Below are 26,593 nucleotides of genomic sequence, written 5' to 3' on the forward strand. Positions count from 1 at the left end.
CAGGTCAAATTTCAATGTTAGAATTACTTTGTTCCAGTTCGGTTCAATAATAATAATAAATCTCAGTTATACTTTTAGAAGTGATGAGTTTGGTTTACATTTTACCTGGCATTCAAGCAGTTTAGGCATTAAAACAGCTGGCTTCCCTTCCTCAAGCAGTGCAAGCAGAGAGGCATAGTAAATAGATGGCAGTGAAGGTCCCTGTGGAAAACTATAATGTTATAAACAAGCCACATGGCATCTTAAACGTAAAGGAGGACAGAGTCAGCACATTATGCTAACTTTGTAAAACATTTGACTCAGGAACCTTCACTGTTAGTCTCAAAGGTGCCACAGGACCCTCTGTTGCTTTTTGTTCAGAGTTATGAACAACTTCCATTCCCGAGCTTCTACTGTATTATGAAACTGAGCTTTGTAACGGAGCTTCTACTGTATTATGAAAATCCCTTTACTAGTGTCTAGGGCTCCAAAAATCTTACATTTCATGCAGCTTCCATTTAACAAAGCAGTCTATTCATTTTATTTTAAATATACACCAATAAGTAGCACAGGTCAAATTTCAATGTTAGAATTACTTTGTTCCAGTTCGGTTCAATAATAATAATAAATCTCAGTTATACTTTTAGAAGTGATGAGTTTGGTTTACATTTTACCTGGCATTCAAGCAGTTTAGGCATTAAAACAGCTGGCTTCCCTTCCTCAAGCAGTGCAAGCAGAGAGGCATAGTAAATAGATGGCAGTGAAGGTCCCTGTGGAAAACTATAATGTTATAAACAAGCCACATGGCATCTTAAACGTAAAGGAGGACAGAGTCAGCACATTATGCTAACTTTGTAAAACATTTGACTCAGGAAAACTAAACTATTCCTCCACCCGGCCATACAAGTTCACTAAGCTTTCTATCACTGTTTTTGTATCATACCCAGCACCGTAGTATCTCGGCGTGTTCCATAAAATAGTATGAACAATTCTCTACATTTATCTACTGCCTACCTAGAGATAATCTTAATAAGCATGTGGCTTTTTACTCAACCTTTATACAAGACAATTTAGATACGAACAAATCTAAAGTGGTAAGATGTGTACTGGGGAGGATGGACTGCTTACATAACAGTTCTTCTCCAACACTCATTTCTATGCATACTAGTATTTTACCTTGACCTTTAGCCAAATAAAGACAGTGACAACTATAAGTTTAGTTAATATTTCAACAGGAACATTAAGTGAGCATTATTTTATAACATTCTAGTGCAAGTTCATCTGTGCTAAGTTTTTTCACAGATATCCTGAGAAACACAAGAACTCTAGAAGGGTGGTAATCTTATAATTTAGTGTCAAGGTTTTGGATAGACAAAAAAAAAAGTGAACCATTATTTGTGAAAAGTTTTTTCTATCTTTCACAGCTTTCTGGTCAAGCATTTACCATATCTTTTGATGCTGCCCAATGAATGATTATGGAGATGGTGAAGGTCTATAAGCAGTAGGGAAAATAACTGGAAGTTGAGGGAGGTGGCAAGGAAGAGGAATAGTTATATTGGGTCAGACTGAAGGTCCAGCCAATCTGGTGGATTTTCTCCAGTGGCTAGTATTAGATGCTAGAGAAGTGTAAAATGATCAAACAATTACACATGAGTATGAATCAGGCAATTGCCTATGAACCCTCATGCTTCACAGCATGTATTATGCCAGGGGTGGCCAATCTGAGCCTGAGAAGGAGCCAGAATTTACCAATGTACATTGGTAAAGAGCCACAGTAATACATCAGCAGGCCCCCCAGCCCCATCAGCTCCCCCACCCACCAGCAGCTCTGCCAATCAGTGCCTCCCCCTCCCTATCAGCTGTTTCCTGGTGTGCAGGAGGCTGGGGGGGAGGGGGAAGGGAGATTAGCGAGGGCACGGCAGGCTCAGGGGAGGGGGCAGGAAGAGGTGAGTGGGGGGCAGGGACTGTGGCAGAGCCAGGGGTTGAGCAGTGAGCATGCCCTGGCACATTGGAGAGATGTGCCTGTAACAATCATCCCCATGATTAGGGCTAATAGTCATCCTCCAGAGTTGAGGAGATTCCAACTTTTTTTTTTTTTTTAATTTTATTTATTAAATAAAGTAACTGGGCTTTGCAGATCCAGCCACAGTCTGCTGAGGAACTGTCCTTTCCTTGTAATGCAGGACACTCTCTCCATTGATGCTTTGTATAGTTGGCTTCCAAAGAGGCTAAACTTTAGCACAGTCTAAAAATTCAGACTGCATTCTTTAAAAAGCAGTCTTACAAAAAATCTAATAAAAACGTATTTTCAAATTATTCTCCCAATTGGATTAAGTATTTGCTTGGACTGTTTACAGTCCAAACATTGCTGCATTATTCTGTGTAAGAGTGAGACTGCTAGTATGTTTTCATTAGCCAAATTAAGAGAGAGGCTAAGTAAACTATCCAAACTGAGTATTTTAAAGATTAACTAACATTGTAGATTATAATAAGTAAGGACATTGGATAGCTTGACAAGTGCTCCTTTGTAAAAGGAAGTCATAGAATATCTATTGACTCTCTCCATTTAAGAGGGGAAAAAATGGAGATAATCTGGACTTCCTTCCACAATTCTGAGTATTTAAACTTCCAGACTACTTAAGTACACAAGTGAACTGGTAAATGGTCTAACTTAAAGTTCATTGCTTAAATGCAATGCAGAAATTCTGCAGAAGTTTAATAAAATGTTTAATAACCCCTCATCCAATGGTACCCAAAGTAACTTATTTTATAAAGTGACATGCTCGCTAAACTGCATGCCTGAACTCCTTAGCCAGAGAGGAGGTGTGCTTTCGGGATATATTGCTGGGTGTTTCTGAACATTCAGGGACAATATTGTTATGATTTGCAAACACAAGGGGAGAAGCAAAATACAATTGTTGAAGTCAACAACTTCCTCTATTGTCCTGTTTGAAATTTAAGGGTAAGGGATGCCAAAACATGTGACTTTGCTAATACAGTAAACCCCAGCTAATGAAAACATGTTTACCATATATTTGCTAAGCACGAATAGTACTACAGATCAATGCTGTGGATACAATTATTAGGACTATTCAGGTGCCAATTCCTTCCTCTATTAGAGATTTGTTATTCTCTATTTTAAAAGCAACACTTAAGGTTAAAAATATGGAGACTCACAAAAAGAATCCTGTATAGTAACAGATACCTAGAGAATATAAACAAGTATACCTAGTTGCAAGGAAGAGGCTCTCTGAAAGGTACAAGTTCTAGCCACAGGAAAAATAGGATCACCCCAAAATATTCCCTGAGATCTAATGTGATGCTATAGTTAGCTCAACAACTTTCCTAAAGAGCCTTTAAGCTCACTGGTCTATTTGTGAATTCCTCACCCACCCTGATTTCCAAAACCAAATATTCAATATAAAACAGAAAAACGGGGCCATTAGAATACAAGTGGAACAGCAGCACGACAGTTCTACGGTTGTGTTAGGGAGCGAAGACAGACACTTAACCATGACTCCTCTGCAACAATCATGATATTAAGAACTTCCTCCACTTCTCTCAACTAGGCCGGTTACTCTTGACAGGTTTAATTCTTTGGGTGGAGGGAAGAGGAACTTCTGCTGGGGCAGGGGGAGTTATCCTACCCTTTTCCAGAAAATATTGACTGATGTAGCCCCAAAAGGCAGATTTGGGCATCCCAGATTCTTAGATAAGGTCAGAAGGAACGATTGTGATCATCAAGCCTGATGTATCTGTGTAACTAACATAGGCCATAGGACTTCCTTGAATTATTTGAACTAAAGCATCTTTTAGAAGAAAAAAAAAAAAAAAAAATCTATTTTTAAAAAAAAAAAAAAAATAAAAATGTTTCCACTGATGGATTACCAATCACAGCCCCCTGGGTAAATTGTTCCAATGGTTCATTATCCTCGCTGGTTAAAAATTGACCTCATTTCCCATCTGAATTTGTCTAGCTTTAGTTCCAGACATTGGGTCTTGTTATACCTTTGTCACTGTAGAATCCGGTTATCCAATTTCTATTATTCCCTATGTAGGTATTTATGAACTGTGATCAAGCCACCCCTCAACTTTTTCTTTGACAAACTAAACAGATAGACTCAAGGAGCTCAAATCACTATAAGGCATGTTTTCCAGCCCTATAATCATTTGTGTGGCTCTTCTCTGAAGACTCTCCAATTTATTAACATCCTTCTTTAATTGTTGACAGCAGAACTGGACACAGTATTCCAGCAGCGGTGGCACCAGCACCAAATACAGAGGTAATATAGCCTACTTACTTTGACTGTAGATTCCTCTCATTATACATCCAAGAACAGCTTCATGCTGGGAGTTTATATTAAGCCAATTATCTGCCATGACCTTGTGTCCTTTTCAGTCACTGATTTCCATCCTGTAAGTATGGCCTGCATTTTTAGTTTCTAGATGCATACTTTAGATTTGGTCATATTAAAGACTATAGAGTTTATTTGCACCCAGTTTACCAAGCAATCCAGAACACTGCACCACTGACCTGTCCTCTTCATTATTTACCACGCTCTGATCGTTGGGTCATCTGCAAACATTAGCAGGGATGATTTTATATTTTCTTCTAGGTCATTAACATTTTTATCAAATAGGGCCAAGAATCAATTCCTGGCCCTATGCTACAGAACCACACTGGAAAACACACCTGCTTGATGATGGTTCCCTGTTTATAGTTACTTATTAAATGGCTTAAAAACTGGCTGACATACCGAGTCAACATGGTATACTGAGACCATTCTAGTTTTTTTTTTTTTTTTTTTTTAAATCAAAGTGTCATGTGGTACCAAGTCAAATGCCTTGAAGGTAATATAGGAGGTTTACCTTTATCAGACCTGTAATCTCAAAACAAGATAATTGCTAACCAACATGGGTTTATGGAAACTAGATCTTGTCTAACTGGATATATTACTCCCCCTTAATTCTATATTTAACTGAGTACCATATCAATTGTTAGTTTTTTGTCCAGGACTGATGTGAGGCTCACAGGCCTAAAGTACCTAGGTTGTCCCATTTACCCTTTTTAAATAGCGACACAACATTAGCTTTCTTCCAGTGTTCCAAGTCTTGCTAAAAATCCTAACATTACTGGCCTAGCAAGCTCCTCTTCCATCTTTTAAAACTCTTGGAATGCAAGTTAACCAGACTTGCTGCTTTAAGCTTTCGTAGCTACTGTTCAACATCCTAAGCTATTATGGATGGAAAGTGTTTCATCAACACCTCATCTAGCTTCTCCTCCCAAATATAGAACAAAAATTATTTAAACACATCTGCCTTGTCTGCATTATTGCTAATCATATCATTTTCATTTAGTAATGGACCAATATCCTTTCGCTCCTTATATAGTTAAAAATACTCATGGTTCTTAGCGCTGATTAAATCATGCATGTAGCTTCCAACGAGGTTGGGGCTTGTATATTAGGCAGAGGCATGCTGTCTAAAAGGGAAGGGAGGTAGCCAACCTGGGAGTAGGAACAGAGATATCCTGCACTGTGAAGCAGGATAGCTAGGATGAACAGGCAATCTAGGAAAGGAGGAATTTGGATGTTCCCCATAAGGTAGATGAGACAGCTTGAAGAGAATCTTGGCACGCACACATGGTGGGCTGGATCATTACGCTCTCTTCCTTCTCCGCTACTGTGATGTTCTGAGGCCACAATGTAAACGCATCAGCTGCAGGGAGTCAGGATCTCAGAACTTCCCAGTACTCTATACCATAATACTACTAGTTTTTAAATGTAAACCGGCCACTAGCAACAATTTAACTTTGATAGGCAACGCAAATGTGGGTTAGTGTTATTATGAGAACTTATGCATTTCCTGATACTCAGTAAGCTATTAAAGTAATAAGGTTGTAGATAAAAAGTAATAAATACCAGCAATACCTAACTCTTATCTAGTGCTTTTCATCTGCCAATCTCGAAATGCTTTAAAAAGGAGTTCAGGATCATCATCCCCATTTTACAATGCAGGAACAGCAGTACGGAGAGGTAAAAAGATTAATTTCTTAGTGCATGCATTTTTCTATTTTAGATTTGTTAAGTTTTGTGGCTCTGCACTCTATTGGATTTTTGAAGTGGCTCTTCAATTGTTAAGTTGGTGGAATGTCACGGCAGTGAACAAATCCACACTCGCTTGATTTTAATGAAGATTTTCAGATGATCTAATTACGACAACGCTTCTCCCGCCCCACCACTTTGAAAAGCCTCACATTAAGTGGCACAAACATTTCTTAAAAGATTTGACAGACAGAAAAGAGTAACAAAATGGCTACATCAGCACAGGAGTTCACATCCATTTTAAAGTTTAACGACCAGGAACTTATGTATTAGTGACATTAGTTCTGCTGAGGGGCTGGTCTGTCTGTTTTGATTGTTCTAGCTGCACATAGAATGAGTGATTAGTGAAGAACCTTTCAAGGACTTTGTAATCATTTCTCTGGGGTCACATCTGTCATACTCCACCAAGGGCGGTCTTTATTCCGGCATTTGTACAGCACCTGGCATAATAGGTTCTTGATCGATGACTAGACTCCTAGATATACCAAATACATTTGTATTACTGTATTGTCTACTTTTCCCACTGCATGGGCAGAAAAAAAAGACTAAAGTGTCTTACAGGAGACTCTTTGGGCTTATATTTTAAGGTGAAAGTATGCGCTTTCCAGTTAGCCATTCATAACCTTGGTTACGTTTTGAATAATGAACGGAAAGTGCAAAGTTCCTTATTGTGCAAATTAGCACAGACTGAATTGTGGTGCTGAAGAAGTTTATCTTTAAGCATTGGCGTACCATATGTCAGTGACACTCAAAACTGAAGATCTATTTCAACCAATGGCATCACAGAGCCACAAGATCATTCCAAGGCTGACATCGTGCTGCTTGCTGTGACATTCTATCTTCTTGACTTAATGTTTCCATGCATCATGCAATGAAAAATCCCAGTGAGAAGAAAGCACTATTAGGACATCCTGATGCAGTTTTGTGACTCTGAATTTGTTCAACAGTATTTCTCTACTCCTCTTTCCCATGTTCTCGGTGGGAGGTGCTATGTTCCCTTCTCAAAAAAAAAAACACACATCTATCCAAAAATCTCTAGGAGAAAGCCTAGGGACTCAAGAATTTTTGTTCAATACTCCCAAAGCCTAGCTGGAGTCTGCGAGCATGGGAAGCACTCTTGGGATCAAAGCTTTGCTCAGATATCAGATCAGTAGACTTCAAGAGCCACAGAAGGAGGGCACCAGAAAACTATTACTGCATATAGAGCACTATTTGAAAGGACCTCCTCTTTCACGGCCTTTAATAAGGCCAAGAAGGTACATTTTTCAGAGCAGCCTCTTCCTTCCTTTTATTATAAGGAACAATAGAGAGGAGGTAGTGTTCTGTTCTTAACTCACTACCATAAAAAGGATTTAAAAAAAGAAGAAGATAAGTTCATGGAGAATTGGTCCATCAATGGCTATGAGGCAGGAGGGTCAGGGATGCAACACCATGCTTTACGTGTCCCTGGTCACTGTTTGCCAGAAGCAGACAGTGGACGACGGGATGGATTGATGATTGCCTGTGGTGTTTGTTCCCTCTGAAGCATCTGGCATTGGCCATTGTCAGAAGACTGGATACTGGGCTAGATGGACCATTGGTCTGACCCAGTATGGCCGTCTTATGTTAACTCCATCAAAAACTCAAAGTTCTTTCTTAGGCAGTGGTTCTCTAGGTAGTTCATTGGGAAGACCACTTTATAAAAGAAAAATTTCACCAAGACTCCAGCACATGATTCTCCAAAAGTAAATTCAAGACACACATTAAACTAAAATTAATGGTGAGCACAGATCAATAACCTAAAAAGGTAAAAATATTTCACAGCCAGGTTATCCCAAAACCAAGCACTACAAACGCAGGAAATTCAGAGCTAAGTTTAAAACTGAAAAACTCAAAACATGTTAAAATATGGAAATACAGTTAGGCACCCAAACAACCTTAATTCTGCACTGTAGCAATGCCATGCAATAACCATATTAAGAGCACATTAAAATGTGTGTTCAGCATTACTGAAAACTGACTTTGAAAGGATCTCCCCTCCCCTCTTCATTTTCCCCCGTGAGAACACTAGTGATCAGAATTAAGGTGTATAGCTTCCTGAGCCATGGGAGCCAGGGGTTGGCTGGGTCTCCCAGGATCACTACTGGCATTTCGACATCAATGGTTATTTTACAATCTGGAAAGAAAGTCCCCGATTCTGCTTTCTGAATAGACCTGTGTTCCTAAAGATGTGCACGTCATGCACCTTTCTTGACCATCCTATGTTGATGCCCTGTGATCTACCAGCTCCTGCAACATCATTGAAAAGTATCCGTCACTATTTATATACACTTTGGCAAGGTGGTCTGGTACCAAGATAGGGATATGCATGCCATGTATTGCCCCATGGAAGTTAGGGAACCGCAGCGTGACAAAAATCATCCACTATGTCCTGCGTGTTGCCCAGAGTCACTACCCTTCTTAGGGGAAGTTGATTAATGGCCCTCCACACTCGGATCACAACAACAGCTCCTACGGTGCATTTACAAACTCCAAATTGATTCCCCACAGACCGGTAGCAGTCTGGCATTGCAAGCTTCCAGAGTGTGATTGCCGCTTGCTTCTCCACTATCAGAGCAGGACTCATTTTACTGTTGCTGTGCTTCAGGCCTGGGGAAAGCTGTGCACACAGTTCCTGGAAATTGGCCTTCCACATTCAGAAGTTCTGCAGCCACTGCTCGTCATCTCATAGTTGCATAATGATGCGATCCCACCACTCAGTGCTGGTTTCCCAGGACCAGAAACAGGGCTCCACCATACCCAGTTGCTGCACAACTGCCAGCAGCCTCTGGGAATGGTTTCATTCCATGGCTTACAGCAGGACTGCTTGAGTGACATTGCAATGTTCTGCATGGTGGCTCCTGTCTCGGGTCTGGAAATACTGCAGGATAAGGCGCAAAGCGTTTGTAGTAAGAACAGCCATATTGTGTCAGACCAAAGGTCCATCTAGCCCAGTATCCTGTCCTCCGATAGTGGCCAATGCCAGGTGCCCCAGAAAGAATGAACAGAACAGGTAATCAACTGAACCATCCTCTGTCGCCCATTCCCAGCTTCTGGCAAACAGAGGCTAGAGGCACCATCCCAGCTCACACTAGTGCACAGCTGAGCAGGGTCCATGCTTCCTGGGCTATAGCATATGCATGGCTAAGCCAGGGTGTCAAAAAAAAAAAAAGGTTGTTTGCCATTGATCTCAAGGGAGGGAGGAAACTACACCATTGGAGGTCGAAGCCATGTTTCCATTCCCCGCTGCAACAATGTTTTGGTCCCATGAGGCATTGCAAGCCCATCTCAAAACCCCCTGCAGCTAGTTGCACTGTGGGCTAGCTACCCAGAGTGCACTTCTCTGTGCATCCATGCAAGGATTGATCACGAGGTCACACTGACCGACTTGATTAAGTTGACCTCCAACCAGTGCATTGAATTGACAACTTTGCAGTGTAGAGATGCCCTCAGTGTACAATGGAGGCAAGACAGTAATGCCACAGGGCCGGTGAAGCACTGATGCTCAAATTGTGACCATGAAACCTTTGAAGAGTAGTGAGAGCTGGGCCATGTAATCTACCAAGAGATCTCATAGGGCACATTACTACCAACAGAACTTTTGCATACAAATTAGCTTTAAAAGGATGGTGATCCCTTGAGTTATTTTTGAAGTCGCACTCAAGAGTAATCTGAGCTGTTTACTTGAGCCTGTCAGGGATAGGGATAAAACAGGTTAGCTGCGACCTAATTTATTCAAAACATAGCCAAACAAGATTTCAATTAATGTTCTTTATAAGGAAAGTTTGAAGAGATTATTCTGCTACTAAAATCATTTGGTGCAAAGGCTGACATGCTAAATTTATAAAAGGGATGCAGTTTTGAATTCTAATAGATTTACTTGTAAATTCTCAGGAAAGTCACTCAGTACGCAAAGTAAGTGTTGTAAATTTAAGGGGGGGGTCTAAAGAAGGATGTGGTAGGAAGTACAGGAGCTGAAGGATTATAAGATTAAAGACTCTTCATTCAAGTCCTCTCCCCCCACTATAAGTGATGATGACAACTGTGTCCAGGCCTCCATTTCTTCCTATACCTCACCTGAGAATTTTGAGTTAGGTAGGTAAAGTCTTTTTGTAGGAAACTTTTTAAAAATAGAGCCAACAATACAGCACCAGGTGCCGTTATGCCAATCTAATTAAAAAAGTACTGCAAAGTAATGCTGTTTACTAGATATTTGCATTTTCAACGTATGTACTTGAGCCTCCTAGTTCAACCAGGCTGGTGGGTTTTATTGGTTTGTAGCCATCAAATTCAGGAGACTACCCTGCAGAAGGATGGGTCTCCTCTTCCATTTAATGGAGTCTGTCAGTTAAGTATCGGATATTACAGGTCATCTTAGCTAAAGTAACTTGCATAATAAACAAAACAGACATGCATTGCTTCTCTTCCCGCCACCCCCCAGCAGATGGCTGCATGCATTAGAGCAGCAGGTCTCAAATTTTAGCAAGCGGAGGACCTGATTTAAAAATTTTCATGGGCCGCCAAGACCCCTACTCAGCCCCCACTCCACCCCTTCCCCCAAGGTCCCACCCCCACCCCTCCTCTTTCTGCCCCCTCCCTGCTCCTCCCCCTCCTAACTGTTCCCTGGCATGGAGATGGCTCTAGGAGGGAGGGGGAAGAGTTGATCCAGGGCCAGTGCACCTTGTGCCCCCCCCCAGCCCTGTGGCAGCTCCCCCCCACGGCAGCTCCCATCCCCCCCAACCCAGGGAGCCATGCAGCAGCTCTGACCCGGGAGACCCCTGGGCTGCCTGCCGGTGGCTCAGATTCCTTCTCCCTCCCAGCACATTGGCCGCTGTAAAAAAAAAAAAAAAAAAAAAATTGGGGCGCCACTTTTTGGCACCCCCAAATCTTGGTGCCCTAGGCAACTGCCTACTTGGCCTAAATGGTAGCACCGGCCCTGAGTTGATCAGTGGGGCTCACAGACCCCCTGGAGTACCCTCGGGGACCCCTCAGGGGTCCGCACACCCCAGTTTGAGAAACACTGCATTAGAGGACAGAAATTTCTAAGTAACAGTACAGTAACTCCTCACGTAAAGTCGTCCCGGTTAACGTTGTTACGTTGCTGATCAATTAGGGAACATGCTCGTTTAAAGTTGTGTAATGCTCCCTTCTAATGTTGTTTGGCAGCTGCCTGCTTGGTCTACTGCTTGCAGGAAGAGCAGCCTGTTGCAGCTAGCTGGTGGGGGCTTGGAACCAGGGTGGGCCAGCAGCCCCCCTAAGTTCCCTGTGCAGCAGCCGCCCAGCAGGCTAGCAATTGCAGCTGTCCCTCCCCTCACTGCCATGTGCTGCTCCTGCCCTCTGCCTTGGAGCTGCTCCCAGGAGCCTCGTGCTTGCTGTGCGGGGGGAGGGAAGGAAGAGGGGGGCTAATGTCAGGGTGTCCCTGTCCCCCCTGCTCCTGCACCCTGCTTACCCCATCTTCCATAGAGCGGGGGGGAACACACCAGGGCTCAGGACGGAGAGAGCTTGCAGCAGCTGTGGTCTCAGCAAGCTGATCTAATTAACAAGGCTGTGTACTTAAAGGGGAAATGTGCACATCTCCCTCCTTTCCTGCTGCCTTGTAGAGTGAGAGAGTTAACCCTTGAGGGCTCAGCCAATTGCTAGTTCATCATTTAGCAGTAAGGGAAATATCCCACCTTCTGACTCCTCCACCTCAACCAAGCTTCACAATCATCACTGTGTACCAGTATTAAATAGTTTGTTTAAAACTTTAGATCTATATAGAGAGAGTCTTGTCTGATGAAAAAAAAGTTTCCCTGGATCCTAACCCCCTCATTTACATTAATTCTTATGGGGAAATTGGATTCGCTTAACACCGTTTCGCTTGAAGTCACATTTTTCAGGAACATAACTACAACATTAAGCCTCTACTGTACATCATTTTCATAGCATAAGGGACATGTTAAACCCTTCAAGTTCTTGCAGAATTCACTGCACCAGAGCTTTCTAAAAAATCTGCTACAGCTGCTGAATGTTGTGTCTCCAGGATTTTCTGGCCGCAGCACAATTTACCCCATCCACACAAATACTCCTTCTAGTAGCATCCCCAACCTCCACCACAGTCTGAGAGCAAAACCACTTGTACCCTCTCAGCCTCTAGACTGAATTCAAAGTCACTCTTACAAGTGTGTTGTGAGAAATTTATAGTTCAGGCCCTTCCAAATTCACGGTCCATTTTGGTCAATTTCACAGGTGTAGGATTTTTAAAGATAGTAAATTTCATGATTTCAGCTATTTAAATCTGAAATTTCATGGTTGTGTAATTGTAGGGGTCCTGACTGAAAAAGAAGTTGAGGGGTCCGCAAGGTATTGTGGGTGCGAGGGGGTGTTGTGGTACTGCTACTTTTGTGCTGCTGCTGGTAGCAGCGCTGCCTTTGGAGCAGGCTAGCTGGAGAATGGCAGCTGCTGGCTGGGAGCCCAGCTCTGAAGACAGAGCCGCCACCAGGAGCTAAACAGAAGTATGGATGGCATGGTATGGTATTGCCACCCTTACTTCTGCACTGCTGCTGGCAGGACGCTGCCTTCAGAGCTGGGTGCCCAGCCAACAGTCACCGCTCTCCAGCCTCCCCCCCTCCTCCCCCAACTCTGAAGGCAGTGCAGAAGTAAGGGTGGCAATACCACAACCCCCCTAAAATAACCTTTTGTGACCTCCTGCAACTGCCTTTTGGGTCAGGACCTCCAATTTGAGAAATGCTGGTCTCCCCCATGAAATTTGCATAGTAAAAGCATGCAAGAGACCAGAGTTCACGGTCTGTGATGTGTTTTTCATGGCAGTGAATTTGGTAGGGCCCTGTTTATAGCCCAGGCACAATTACTGCCTACTATTTACTACAGCGATGAAGTCAGCTTAAAAAAAAACCAAAAACCCACCACCCTTAGTCTTACAAAACTAAAGCCCATGCCACCCCCCAACTCACATTTGCCCCAGCAGTATGAATAGAGGACTTTTAGCTTGCTCTCATTTTTCCCCCCCAATACTCCCTCTTCTCTCCCCCCCATATAAGGGGGAAGCTATTGCTGGTCCAGGGTTTCTTATTAAAATGAGAGGTCATTCTCTCCTATCACCACTTAGCGAGGGTCTCATCTGAGTGGCACTGTTCCATATAATCGAGAAAAGGAAATGGGAATATTTAGTTAGTGGTCCAGCTCTGCAATCAAAAAAAAAATCCAGTTATATTTAATCTGACTGCAGATACAAAACAGGTTAAAATGCTGTCCCACTTATTTGTTAATAAGGCATATGAAAACCATCACTGGTAGAAGGGTACAATGAGAACTGTATTTAATATGCTTGCATAACAAGACTACGTTCTAAAACATCAGGTCCTAACATTTAATCTGTAGTCCTCAGGTGATAAAAAAAAACATAAAAATGTTTTGTTCTGAGTATTAGATGGCTAGCGGCTCCTAAACGTTCGACACTAAGTTATAAATAACATTTCTACACAAGACTGTTTGTAGCCAATAGTTGATATTTCTTTAAAGAAAAAGTCTGTAAAGGAAAACGAGTGTTCCAGTGTCAGTTTCACTGACAACTGCAGTGCGTAAAAACACTGCAGTACCACATAACTGACCCAATTTCAAAATAGCAGTCGATGTACAATGTCTAAGTAACGGAGTCCAAAGAAATAAGATTAAAAGAGCAAAATGCATAATTTTACAGTGCATCCAGAAACTAGTTTATGTCTTTATGAAAATGGTTCTTCATCAAGACACTCATTTTTGCCAGGATGACTTGTGTACTCATGTCAGTTTGTAGAATGTTAGTTGTTTCCTCCCCTTCCAGGAGGAAAGAAATTGAAGACATCTACCTGCAGGAGTCTTCATCCACTAATCTATGGGTGACTTTTATATCCTCTGCATCACATGCCCAATTCTTGAGGTCAGTAAGATCTCTTGTACAAATCATCCACACTACTCCTTAAGGTCAGAGGCATGGCTGTTAAATAACCCAAGTCTTGTACTCCTACCCCTGGAGGCAGACATGCTGCTTCTGCTATTTTCCTGACAGTGCAGGCTTGGAGTGAAATATGGAAAACCATGATCCCTTCCAAAACAATGTGGAGCACTACAACCAGGTGACCAGGCTGGCCCAAAGTCTGGGTCATGTTCTCCTGTGGGTTTACCCCAGGAATAGAGGAAGCTATGAAGGAAACTGTCACCTTGAGGAATCTACTCCAACCTACATAGGAAGAGATATTAATCCCCCACCAGAGCACAAGGTTTTAACTACATGAAATGTAGGCTACTTGGTGGTGACTATCAGATCCTCCATGAGGTTTCCTGGCTGTGCTGTTGTGGAAAAGCAGTAACCTCCCCATGAGTCATGCTGCCACTGTTCTCTCCCTCATCTTATTCTACTAGGAAAGGACAGTTCATTAACTTACAATTGCTGATGCAAACAGTATTAAATTATGCAGATTTACCAAAGGGAATCCTGCTGGTAACTGACAGCAGCCTGCCATGTACAGCAACTGTTTCTCTGGTTGGCCCATTTTCTGCCCACACACATATTTCTTCATCCCCTAAAGACAGAACCCAACTGTACACAATAGGCATGGAAGGCTTCCATGGGGTCACTGGACAGAAGTGTCATTTAAGAAGCACTACTTCCTCACTCTCCTCTGCAAGCCAGCCCATTAGGAGTTAATAGGTAGGTAAGTGGGTTCTTTTATCATCCTTGATAGAGTTCTGAAACACTACTGGGAAGACTTTTTTTAAAAAAAATTCTACAGTGTACAAGATGCTCTGCAATGGTGGTCACTAACAGTCGATCATATTTTTTCCTTAAAAAAGGGGGGGGGGAGGGAGGAACAAAGACGATGAGATAGCAAACCCTGATTAAATTACTTTGGTTTATTGCTAAACACAACTTCTGGTTTCTTAAAAGCAGATTTGTGGCTAAATGTGCTTAAGTACCAGATATATGGCCACATATAGTTTGAAGTACGACTGTTTTGGAAATAAGTAATGTAAAAAATTTGGCTGATTGATTAGCTACTGCCACCCACAGCGGTCTTCATTTTGACTACACTCCACAACACACTAGTTTGCACTGTATTAATGTTAATTAACAAAATCCAACGATAGTGTGTACAAATACCATTTTAAATGTGTGTCATTGATCGGGGGAGGGGGGGGAGGAATGGGAAAGTGAAAAGGAGATTACAATAGAAATGACCATTGCGGGTCATAGCTAGATAAGTCCTTTGGAATAAAAAAAAAAAAAAGTATGTGAAGTGGAGAAGTATGGACATTGAGTGAAATTAATTAATTCTCTTCTATAAACCAACAGAAAGGCATAAGCTCCTGTTGCCTTATGGCACTGGGGTCTCCAAATAGCAGGTGCTGTCCAATATCAGGATGAGGCACATGAGTGTCATTTTGCATAGCCAGGTATAAACTGTTAAGGGCTTTAAAAACAAAAAATACCCAGCGACTGTTTAAAACCCATCCACCATTTATAGGCAGCAACCTGAAAATTTAGAAAGTAATAGGACTGAGGATGCTCAAGTCAGTGAGCAAAAACGTGCTGCTGCATTGTGAATAAGCTGCAACTGACAAGATTTCTGCTAAAATGGAATTCAACTAATTTAGTTATGGGGTGCTCTTGGGAGTTCAGCAGGTGATAAGGACACAGCGCAGGTAAACCATATTACTAAAAAACTGTCTCCGAACGGGATCCTTCAATAAACAGGGACACAAAAGAAGAAAACCTTCATGATCACTTAAGGATATTGCCACCTGGATGCACTGGAGCAACCTCATCATCCTTGCTACTGGGAAGAGGCAAAGAATAAGCCACCAAAGGTCAATTGACAATAGCTATTCAACGGAATCCATATAAAATCAGTGCTACTCTGGCTCCATACTTGCTAAGTATTTCGCCAAGAGCTTTCCAAGGGTTGCACAGTATGGGAGAAGAGTTTATACCAACATTGCAATAGTTGGTTAATTGCTCCCCAGTATGAGATATGCTTTCAAGTCATGGAGAATTTTATGTTTTGTATAGATTAAAATACATACCATAAAAAAAGATCAAGTCAAAAATTGACTAGTCAAGGATGCATAGCCTTAGTTGTTCCCTTGCATGTATTACAACACTTTAAGGAATAGCATGTATTCATTAAATTGTATACTAATTTTCTCTTCACCTTTACATACAGGTATTTAAAAGTACTGTAATCAGTCTTATAAATAGTGATCTCTGCTTGTATAATTCAAGTAGATTAAGTCAGTTTCTCTTTGAGGCGGTTAGTATTGTCAATTTTTAAAGTTGACTTACTCATGTAAAATTTTCCCATAACAATGCATCTCATCATAGTTTAAAACCTTGTGGAAAGCTATGGGGATCAGAATTATTTACAGTCGATGCAGATTTTAAAAAAGTTATAAATCTTTAACTGTCAAAACATTGTATATTTTGACAGGCGGTGTTGACAAATATCCTTAAATCAAACTGGCAACTTCTCAAGCAGCCTCTTTTACTTTATCTGTAAATTTTAAAATCACTGCAAATATTTGTCTGTGTGCGTGCGCGCACACAGTGAAATTGGTGTTTTATGCATACAGTACTATAATTAGGCTTGGAAGATTAGATTTAATGGAAACATTGCAAACATTCTTACAATTTAACCCAACTGTCTAGCCTCAGCTATCCAAAACCAGATCAAGCCCAAATTCTACATAAGTTTGGCTAAAGGGAATTTTCAGTCTTGTGACATTTGGATAGAGCTTGAACTATTCCTAGCTTCCTATTATAAAATGGAAATAAAGTTCTCTTGCTTGCCTTCTGTAACTAACAACCAACCAACAAGTACATCAAGCTGCCATTATTATTCTCCACTGTCAAATACTTATGGATACACCTAGATCTTTATGGATGTGCAGAGAAATTTTACTCTTCTACAGTAGAGTCATTTGTCAGTGACCCTAGCATGCCATGTGCAGGTACTGTACACAGTACAAATGCCAACATTCATTTAAATGGCTTCAAGCTCAAGGTTTTCACTCCTTGCTTATATTTAGCTGCTTTTAGCCTGATGTATGATCTCTGACAACAGAAGAATGCTAACAGGTGAATCAGGTTCAGTCTCTCCTAAAGATTCTACATATATGCAAGCCTTAGCATAGCTTAAAACAGTCAACCACTCAGTGAACCATACTTTTAAATATGCGAAGGCTAAAGTGCCATATTGTTATTATGAGGTTTGCCAGTCACATTGCAGGCACAATTCCATCAGTGTTTTGCTCTGTAGTTAAGCTTCACAGTAAACCAGAATTCCCCCAGGAGTATCTACTGAACCTATGGCCAGCATAGCTCCCAGTATAGATGCAGCATAAGCTGACAGAAGGCAGAGTTCTGCCGCATAGGAACCTCACCTTCCCTGAACTATGTTAGCTATGACACCATATGATTCTTCTGGTCGCATCAGAGACTTTGAAAATGCTGTTGGAGCGGTAGAACCAAGTTCCTATTCTTTTCCTCTTCTGTATGAATAGGCCCACAGGATTTGTTTTTTTCTTCATTTTCCTGAGTCTCTAGACAACCTCCTTGGCTCCACTAGTTTCCAAAGTGTTTATGCTGCCTCATTATTGGTTCACTCCTGCACCATCCCCTTTATTCAGTCTCAGGTTTTGAAATCTCTTGCTTCTTAGAAATCAACACAGCCAGGACAGGATGATTTATTTACTCCCTCCCACTCCCACGGTATCCTATTACCTCTTGTTTTTGAGCTCTCTCCCATTCTATTAATCTCTTAGGCTTGCAAGATCAGTGTTATTTTACTATTTAATGCACATCCAGACTGCTTGTAGGTTCTTGGTGTTTCTTTCTCCACAAGATTAAAAACAAAACAAACAAACAAACCACAAAAACAAAAAACAAAAAGATATCCTGATGGCTAGATGAACTTGTCCATATCCTTGTTACCTCTTGCCTTGCATTACTGCAACCTCCTCTCATCTAGCTTCTCAATACCCACACCAATCCCTTCTCATCTAACCAAATCACCACAACCAAAGTGAGCTTCCTCGCCTGCTAAGGCCACATCCATCCCTTCTTTGGGTTGTTCTGCTGGCTGCCACTTGTCTGCAGTATTGCCTTTGGCACTAACCTGACCTCCAGCTACCTGTTATTCCCTCCATTTGGGATCAGCCTCATCACCCACTTTGTCCCTTCTCACACTCGTGTCTTCTTTCACAGAAAATTTCCTAGTTTGTCAGAACCTTAAGATCTTGTGAGTAGTAAGGGCTTGAATGAATAAGTCGAAAGTCTAAGGCAACTCCTTCCTCTCCCCACAATGCATCTTCTGAATTGTGAAATCCCTAGGGTAGGGCTGCCTTGCACAACACTAAGATACATATGTAAGCACCAACAGTGTATGCCTAAAGATGCTGTAGCCAGGGGCGACTATGTTTTTTGCCGCGCCAAGCATGGCAGGCAGGCAGGCGGCTTTTGGCGGTGCGCCTGCGGGGGGGGTCCGCTGGTCATGCAGATTTGGCGGCACGCCTGCAGGAGATCTGCCGGTGCCGCGCCATCAGCGTCCCCGCCACCGAATTGCCGCCGAAGCCACGGGACCGGCGGACATCCTACAGGCGCGCTGCCAAAAGCCACCTGCCTGCCGCCCTCACAGCGACCAGCAGGCCGGCCCCTGCGGCTTGCCGCCCCAGGCACGCGCTTGCTGCGCTGGTGCCTAGAGCCGCCCCTGGCTGTAGCATTACACTTTACTTAGTACCCATATAATTGAAAATATTGCTGAGGTTCTGGATTATAAATGTTTCACTCTTTAGGAATTGAGTCTTAACTGTTGAAAAGTTTGCACTAGAAAAATGTTTGCAAGATTCCTTAACCCCAGCTGAAGTGTAAAAACTATTACTACTATAACCACTGGGGAAGAGAAATGCACATAAGGATTATGCGCATTCTAAACTTCAGTTTTGTTGTCATAAGCCAGAGAAAGAATGGGAGGAAACACTTATGAGACACGTTTTGACAGATGATGGAAAAGCTCATTTTTAATGAAAAAAGTCTATCCTTCTGGACTAAGTTTTATTTTGGCAAGCCTGTTCAGGAAGAACAGTCATCCTCGCATTCATTTCAGTGACAGCACTACTTTACTGTGATAAACATGTTATAGGACTTGTATAGCAACTGCCAAAATAGATGGCAATAAATGTAATCCGAACTGAGCGTGCATTCAAACAACCATACGGATGCAATATATGCTTACTTGTATACATTACACAGGCAGGAAGCCTGTAGAATGTATACATACAGGAACAAAATGTGTATGTAAATACTGCTGTAGCTATATTTTAACCATTATTCCTTTTCTTCTGTCATAAGCTCAAGTGGGGAGCATCAGGTCACTTTATTTTCTTCCACCATCCTCTCAATTGGTCTATTGAAATAAAATGGAGAAATAACATTGTTTCTCCCTCTTCATATCTTGTCCTAAATCATGCTGCTTTGCAGCTGTTCGCTTTCACCACAGATATCTGAATCTTACTGGTGGCTGAAGAATTTCTTATATGTAATGTGGTTTGGCATAAATAAATACTACTTGATAAATATGCAAAGGTCATGTTGGAAGGCAATACTTTGATCCACACCAAATCTTTTCTGGAAGGAGGGGCGGGAAGGTTAATGAAGCAGGGAAATAAAGTTAAATGGGAAGGACTCACTTTGGGCAGGAACCATCTTTTTATTATGTGTTTGTACAGCACTGAGCACAATATCCTGGCCCACCATTATCTGCATTACGTAGCACTTAATAGTTCAACCAATAAATATGATAAAACTTGTAAAAAATTAAGGCACAGGAAACCATACTTACAATGATCTTGGGTCTTGAATTAGAGACAGGAAAACTCAGAGCAAAAAATTTCAACTAGGCCATTCTGAACTTAAATAGAAAAACTACAATACCTAATCTGAACGGATACTTGTCAGGGAAGATATAGAAATGTTGTGACAACAGGCAAAGGAAAGTCAATCTTTGTCCTTGATGTTTTCTCTAATGGTAGTTATTGGTAGGATTAAGGAGTAGTGTATTTTTACATAGTGAAATGGTGTTTTTAAGTGTTGCAAGATGGATAATTAGCATAACTTAAGTCAGAATGAAGGTGACACTACCATGGAAACACCAAGTCTCTAATTACATTCTCCAAAATAGAAGCAAAGTGAGTCAGTAAATCTAGCCTCACATCTTCTAGTTAAGAAGTTGCCTTTTGCAGAGACTGCAAAAAAGAGTTACCGTAACTGTTTTAGCCAGGAGTTAATACAAGACAATTAGACTACAGTAACTTTAAACCACAAAGTAAAATGGAAACAAGCATCTACCCTGTCAGAGCTCAGTACAGCAGCATGCCTATGTATTAATAGCCCAGTTAAACATTTTTTCCTACAAGTTTTGGTGCTCATAGTAAATTGTAAATGGCACTCTTGATTCAGACAATCAAGAAACCTTATCCATATGCATAAAACAGTTACTTGTTAAAATTGAACAACCACAATCAAAGGCAGCGGCAGGAATTCACAAAACCTGTGCCGAAGACGACATAGTTTAACATTTAAATTCCATGTTTACATTTAATTCCAGGCCAACAAGGGCTGCGGGAAGCGGCATGGCCCGAGGGATGTGCTGGCTGCCACTTCCCGCAGCCCCCATTGGCCTGGAATGGCTGACTGCGGCCAGTAGGAGCTGCAATTTGCCAAACCTGCAGACGCTGCAGGTAAACAAACCTTTCTGGCCTGCCAGCAGATTTCCCTGACAGGCTGTGTGCCAAAAGGTTGACGATTGCTGCCATAACTCCATATTAATACCATTGTGTGTTAATGCCTCTAGTTTTTGGGGGAAACATTTTGATGTTTCCTTTATCACTAGAACTATCAGTCTTCTTTATTTTGAGACCAACTCTTGAGAAGCTATACTGCAATTTTAATCCTTGCCCTATGGATCCACTTTAAAAAAAAAAAAAAAAAGGAACTTTCGCTAATGGTGCCAAGAGTCCACATGAAATTGTGCACAAGCCAAATTTGAATTTTGCTGTTTTCCCTTTAACAGATTCACCAAGAAGGTGGGATTGGGCTCCAAAAATTCTCTAGCCGTGGCCAGTTCAGAGCAATCTTCAAAAACAAAAAAAGTTAGAAGTATGAAGCTTTATGATAAGTGTTTTGATATATCAGTGCTGGAAAAGGAGGTTCTGGTACAGAATGATTAAAGAGTTGTTACCAGGACCAGATAGTGTTCACTCCAGAGTTCTGAAGGAACTCAAAGAAATAGCAGAATTACAAACTGGAACATGTAACCTATTGCTTAAAATCAGCCTCTGTACCAGATGACTGGAGAATAGCTAATTTAATACTGGATTTTTAAAAAAAGGTTCCAGAGGCAATCCTGGTCATTACAAACCAGTAAGCATAACTTCAGTACCAATCAAATTGATTGACTATAGTAAAGAACAGAATTATTAGATGCAGATTAACACAACATATTGGGAAGAGACAAAGCTTTTGTAAATGGAAATCATGCCTCAGTCTATTAGAATTCTGTGACAGTATCAACAAGCATGTGGACACGGTTGATCCAGCAGATCCAACGTACTTTGACTTTCTGAAAGACTTTGAGAGGGTTCCATACCAAAGGCTCTTAGGCAAAATAAGCAGTAATGAGATAACAGGGAAGATCCTCTCATAACAGTAACTGGTCAAAATATAGGAAACTAAAGGGTAGGAATAAAGGGTCAGTTTTCACAGCGGAGAGTGGTAAATAGCAGGGTTCCCCAAGGATCTGTACTGGCACTAGTGCTGTTCAGCATTCAGAAGTTATCTAGAAACGGAGGTAAACAGTGAGGTGGCAAGTTTACAGGCAATTACTCAAGATAGTTAAGGCCAAAACTGACTGAAGAGTTACAAAGGGATCTCTCTAAACTGGATGACTGGGCAACAAAATGGCAGATGAAATTCAATGTAACGCACATTGGAAAACAACCCCAGCTATACAGACAAAATGCGGTCAGTACCCCACAAAGTGGCAGAAGCACTCCTGGTGAGGATGTGCGCTGCTGACAGAAGGAGGGTAATGTGGACATAAGAAATAGATTTAATTACTGCAGTCGCTATATGCTGACATAACTTAAGTCCACTTAATTTTGTAGTGTAGATTTGCCTTTAGAAAAGATGACTAAATGGGGATATGATAGAAGTTTAAGATAATGAATGGTGGTGTGAAAATGAATGGGGTAAATACTTCCCTTTTACATAAACACAAGAACCAGGGACCACCCCAGGAAATAGGCAGGTTTAAGACAAGTCAAAAAACTACTTCACAGAATAGTCCACCTGTGGAACTCATTGCCAGAGGGATGTTGTGAAGGCCAAAAATGTATAACTGGTTTCAAAAGAATTAGATGGGTCCATCAATGGCTATTAGGCAAGACAGTCAGGGATACAACCTCATGCTCTGGGTGTCCCTGAATCTCCAACTGCCAGAATTGAGGAATGGCTCACTCAACAATTGCCCTGTTCCGTTCATTCTTTCTGAAGCATCTGGCACTGGCATTGTTGGAAGACCAAATTAGAAGTGTCACTCTCCCTCAAGTATTAAGGAACCACCTTGCTGGTTATTTTTCAGATTGCCAACTACACTACATTCCACTTAGAAACGGATGCAATACTAACAAGCTTGAATGCACAAGCCCCAAAGATAAACCGATATTGGTTACATTTTTATTACAAGGCACCTCTACTCTGACAGTATTCAAACCTGAAATACTTGGCTGCCACTGAGGAGAATAAGTTCTGCCTGAATGTTTCAAAGTACCATCATGTCAGAAGGAAGTGTTGACAGCTAGCGTGCTATTTTAACTGACCTAAGCAATAGGATGCTAGTGTATTTAGAAAAACTGGTTATGATTTACAACTGTTCTGCAAAGGAAATTTTATTTAATATGACATGCTTGTCATCTGTATTCAAAAAAGTGTTAGAAAAGAGGTGTATCAAGTCATTTTATTAGAGCAAGTAAATGAGAACTATACGGAATGGGTTGTTTATATTGGGAACTAATCTGTTCTCATCTGTGTACTGGACCTCAAATAAAGCTATAGCTTATGCCTACATATGTGGAGCAGTACAGAGATCTGTCATGTATATTTGAGAGTTTTGTCCTTGTTACAGTTTGACAGAAAACATCTGAGAAATCTACATAAACATGAGTATTTCAGCAGTAAGTCTGAAGACTTCTGAAACTACTTTAAGCCATATCAGCCCAATGCTCGTACTAACCAGAACTAGGGCAGAATATAAGGGTCAAAAACCAGCACTATATAGGAGTGCCAATACTGCATTCAGCATGATATACATGGACAAAGTCTCTATCCTGAGTTTACAATTAATTCAGCAAGTAATACAGCCTCTTTTCTTTTTAAACTGTATGGCATCCAGTATTTGGAGATAATTAAAGGCCTGATGAAAATAGTGTTTGAAAGATGGACTAGAAGATGGTAATGAGATGAAGTTGTAAAGGGTATGAAGATTGGGAAAAATAAAGGGGATTGTTAGGCGATGAGCAGGAAGAGGAGAGCAAAAAATTATATATAGATATAGATAGATAGATATAGATGGAGCAGAATTTTAAGAGTTCCTAAAAGGCAGTGGTGGTGGTGTGGAAGGCAAAGGAATTTGAAGACTGGCATAAAAGGAAAACTAGCAGCAGATTTCTGGTTTCGAGTAAGGTGAGAAGGGCCAGGAAAGGAGAAGGGAGGTAAATGCTCCTACAGTTGATGGACAGGCCGCAGTGGGTTTTAGCAAGAGATGGATAAATTCATGGATTAAGCAAAAATCTAGTCACTAAGAAATTGAACCAGCTTTTTTTTTTTTTTTCTTCTTTTCTTTCAAAAAGCCATTTCAATATCCTTCCCCTTCCTCTACTTCCAATTTTATGTAGTATAAATACTCTAGCTTTTATTTAAAAATTCAAGTGAGTCACTCAACTAATAAACTGACTATTTTAGCTGGGTTTTAATGTCAGAGTACTTTGCCAGCATGTACATACATCTACACCTGCTAACCAAGTAGATTACGCTGTAGATATTTAATGAGCTACATATACAACATCTGCCTGGTCACCGGGCCTCATTCTCACTCCACTCTAAGCTCCTGCCAACAAAACATGATTTAAAAACTCACGTGGATAAAATCTTTAAAAGGACCCAAACAATTGATCTGCTGACACAAACACACACACACACAAAAAAAAGCTGAATGAAAGGTTGGGAGTTCAGAACACAATGCAACTATTGCTGTAAATAATGCCCCAGTTTATCAATGTAACAATGACTTTCATTCAAAAGATTAATAAACTGTTTGAATTAAGCCAGGACTGTAGATTTCAAGATATTTTACAGGATAAACATTTGTTTGGCAGTATAGCTAGTTAGGAAGTGAAGACTGCTAAAGCTGCAGTTTTTAAGTGGGAAATGAAGTGAATGGTGCAGTTGTCTTGATAACCTACAAACCCTTCCAGACTATTCTGATAAGTAAACATACATATTATTTCAGGATATTGCAATTTTGTATGACTGGTTTCATACCAAGAACAAGTATTAAGAACTCATGTGAACTACATTATATAGCAACCCTGTGCTCTCCGCTCCAACTCTATTGTAATTAGCTTCAATAGCAGTAAAATAGCATATGCTGAGAATATGGGACATTTCTAAATTTATGAAAAATATGTATGACACACCCCCCCCCCTTCTGTATTGTTATTTCTGTCCAGGGACGAGGAATAAGATGGGTGTGGTCACACAGATATGCCTAGGCAGATATAAATGAGCTATCAAGACCTGTCAACATATGACTACAATTCCATTGTATCTCCAAGGTAAGAACCAGGACACTAACTTTTAGCGACTGCAGGTGGAAGGAGGCAAAACATGAGAGAGAATGGTGCCTAGAGCCTGAAAACAGAACTGAGGTGTCAGGACATTGGAATAATAATAAAAAACCCTCTGCTGCCCTGTGCTGGTGGAAAAGATTGAATCTTGAACATTTTGGACAGAGGCAGGTTATGCTGCTGGAATGGACATATTAGCTTTGCTTTTCCATTCTAAGCAAAGAACCCTAAAATATTGCATGCCAGTGACTAAAATGCTGGATTGTTTCAAAAAGGCTGTCCTGTGTTGGTACGAATATACACTGATTGCATAGAGTCTAAAGGGGTAAAGTGCCCAGTAAGTCCAGAAGAACTTGAACTCCTGTTGAAGGAGCAACAGCAAGAGATAACGGTGAAGCACTCCCCCTACCCCCCCTCAAAAGGGCACTAAAATTAAAAGTTCAACTTTTGTAGTTTCCCAGAGAAAGTGTTAGAGGCAAGCTCACCCTCTGGGTCTGTGACAGCATAGGATGAAAACCAAGACATATGGATTATTTTAATGTATTGAAAACTGGTATTAGAATCTGATTATCTAATGGAAGTTTTAAAACATCCAGCCCTACATTTTAAACTGAATGTCCATTTTATGAAGTCACAAGTTTAACACTTTACATAAGTGCTATTGGAATAAGTGCGTGTGTAGAACTAAGTTTGTCTAATTTGGCCACAAGAATACTACTTTCCCCAGTAGGTGAACAGCAACATATATGTGATGCTCACACCACTTTCACAGTTGAAGTGCCTCTTAACACATCACTATGTTACTGTCTGTTAAGATCTGAACTACTTTCTCCTGGATGAGGCAAGTGTGCCTTGAAGGCATATTCAGAAAACTAGGCCAGCATTGCCATGTTTACATTGGATTGACAGACAAGTAGTCTTTCTCCCCAATGCCTTTTACTTCAGAGGAGACTAAGAAGGGGAGTGGATTTAGTTTTCAGTCATTTCACATTTTAACAAAAGAAAGGGAATCTTTCCTTGTTTTTGATGGAAGGAGCAAGGCTATCTAGCCAGTTCTTAAGAGAAAGGAGTACTGAAAGATAGAGGTAGACTCTTACTTGGGCTTTTGTTCTGCAGATTGAAAGCATCCAAGTAGCAAAGACCTTTCCATAAATTCACAGACTGCAAGTAGTGAGTCAGACCACACCCTTATCCCTTTAGGCTACTGAAAAGGCATTAACATTATTCTATCCACAGGTTGACTGCCCCTACTTCATCATGTTCCCATTATGCCACTGGCATTTACAGCAGCAACGAAGCTCCTCCCCTCCTGTCCATTTCTGGCAAGTCTTTCAATGGTTCCCCAGCTGTGCCCCGGGTTTTTCAGATCAACTTCCACAGCTCTTCGCCATGTTGTTTTCGGACAGCCTCGTTTTCACTTGCCTTCAGGTGCCCCTACTTATTACCCTCAAAATTACATCAGTCCTCCCCTATCAAAAAGGGAGCATTGCTGTTAAGTTATCTGCAATGCTACCAAACAGTCACGCCTGGAATCTAGAAGAAATACTTAGATATTC

The 26,593-nt window shown here is 41.2% G+C and overlaps 1 protein-coding gene across 2 annotated transcripts in view; it reads right to left on the reverse strand.

The window, feature by feature from the left end:
• SLC45A4 (solute carrier family 45 member 4) overlaps window positions 1–26,593 on the reverse strand; it is an 85,215-nt gene that overhangs the window by 49,308 nt on the left and 9,314 nt on the right. The window contains exon 1 of one of the 2 annotated variants that reach the window (XM_034763687.1): window positions 106–173. The exons of the other annotated variant lie outside the window; for it this stretch is intronic. The gene's annotated coding sequence lies outside the window, so the exon portion shown is untranslated. Of the gene's footprint in view, window positions 1–105; window positions 174–26,593 lie in introns of those variants that run through there. 2 annotated transcript variants of the gene reach the window in all.

Source organism: Trachemys scripta, chromosome 2 (assembly GCF_013100865.1).
Source record: "Trachemys scripta elegans isolate TJP31775 chromosome 2, CAS_Tse_1.0, whole genome shotgun sequence".
NCBI classification, from domain to species: Eukaryota; Metazoa; Chordata; order Testudines; family Emydidae; genus Trachemys; species Trachemys scripta.